This window comes from Mandrillus leucophaeus, unplaced genomic scaffold (assembly GCF_000951045.1).
Source record: "Mandrillus leucophaeus isolate KB7577 unplaced genomic scaffold, Mleu.le_1.0 Scaffold21, whole genome shotgun sequence".
NCBI classification, from domain to species: Eukaryota; Metazoa; Chordata; class Mammalia; order Primates; family Cercopithecidae; genus Mandrillus; species Mandrillus leucophaeus.
Window position 1 is genome coordinate 3,269,388 of NW_012102143.1, and position 2,092 is coordinate 3,271,479.

Sequence of the window (2,092 nt, forward strand, 5' to 3'; positions counted from 1 at the left end):
GTATTTTTAGTAGAGACGGGGTTTCACCTTGTTAGCCAGGATGGTCTTGATCTCCTGACCTCGTGATCTGCCCGTCTTGGCCTCCCAAAGTGCTGGGATTACAGGCGTGAGCCACTGCACCTGGCCAATTTTTGTATTTTTAGTAGAGATGGGGTTTCGCCATGTTGGCCTGGCTAGTCTTGAACTCCTGACCTCAGGTGATCCACCCGAAACAGCCTCCCAAATTGCTGGGATTACAGGTGTGAGCCACCATGCCCAGCTGATTGCTACTACATTCTAATGGTTGCTCTTGGAAATTCATGATGTACAGTGGATACTGAAATTTAAAGTTAAAAGATCTTTTAACATAAAGCAATACTGGAACAGGTGAAATACATCTTGGAAATGCTAACTGTAGGCAATGGAAAGTCATTGAAGGTTTTGGAGCAGAAGAAATTCATGATCCAAGTAATGGGGATAGTGATGTGTATCGTGATTCTGAGGGGAAATTTAGAAATAGGAAGAAATCAGAATTAAGGTTGTTTGAGTCAGAAAGGAGAAAAAATTCTTTACAAGACAAAGTGAGATGAACAACATATTGATAGTCTATGAGGGAGATTATCTGCCATGTTGGGATAAGATGAAGACAGGAAAAATATTTTTACTGGAAAGAGTTTGGTGAAAACTAAAGTAACTCCACATGTAATGCATTTAAGTGTTTCTGAGAGACCCCAGTGTAGATAACCAGCAAATTACTGGAAATACAGAGTTAGAGGTTGGGAAAATACTAGGTTTGGATTTGAGATCATGTATTTACAGGTGATTTTTGAAGAGGGTGTGGAGAAAAAGAACAAATGGAGAACTTAGACAAACATATTGATTCTCTTTATATTATAAAAGGAATGCTGTTGTATTGGATGCCATAGCATTTCCCACGTCCAAACCCACCACCCTTCTTTGCCCTGTTTTGTGGGACTAGAGCTGGACCCTGTAAACATTTCTCCTTCTCCAGCTGCTGGAATGTTAGACTTCACCAACAGAGGGCGCTGGAGTGACCCTATCAGGACACAGCAGCAGAAAGACTCTTCCACTTTGCAGTCTGTTCAACGTGGGGCCTGACATGGTTTGGCTGTGTCCCCACCCAAATATCACCTTAAATTGTAATAATCCCCATGTGTCGGGGCAGGGCCAGGTGGAGATAATTGAATCACGGGAGCAGTTTCTCCCATACTGTTCTTGTGGTAGCAAATAAGTCTCACAAGATCTGATGGTTTTATAAATAGGTGATCCCTTGCACAACCTCTCTTACCTGCTGCCATGTTAAGATGTGACTTTCCCCCTCATTCACCTTCCACCATGACAGTGGGCCTCCCCAGCCATGTGGAACTGTGAGTTACTGAAACTTCTTTATAAATTACTCAGTCTCGGGTATGTCTTTATTAGCAGGGTGAGAACAAACTAATACAGTAAATTGGTACTGGTAGAGTGGGGTGCTGCTGTAAAGATACCCAAAAATGTGGAAGTGATTTTGGAACTGGGTAACAGGCAGAAGATGGAACAGTTTTTTTTTTGTTTGTTTTGTTTTTGTTGTTGTCTTTTTGTTTTTTTTGAGATGGAGTCTCGCTCTGTCCCCCTGGTTGGAGTGCAGTGGCACGATCTCAGCTCACTGCAAGCTCCGCCTCCCGGGTTCCTGCCCTTCTCCTGCCTCAGCCTCCTGAGTAGCTGGGACTACAGGCGCCCACCACCGTGCCTGGCTAATTTTTTGTATTTTTAGTAGAGACGGGGTTTCACCGTGGTCTCGATCTCCTGACCTTGTGATCCGCCCGCCTTGGCTTCCCAAAGTGCTGGGATTACAGGCGTGAGCCACCACGCCCAGCCAATGGAACAGTTTTGAGGACTCAGAAGAAGAGAGAAAAATGTGGGAAAGTTTGGAACTTCCTGGAGATTTGACGAATGGCTTTGACCAAAATGCTGATAGTGATGTGGACAATAAAATCCAGGCTGAAGTGGTCTCAGATGAAGATGAGGAACTTTTTGGGAACTGGAGTAAAGGTCACTCTTGCTATGCAAGGAGACTGGCGGCACTTTGCCCCTGCCCTGGAGATTTATGGAA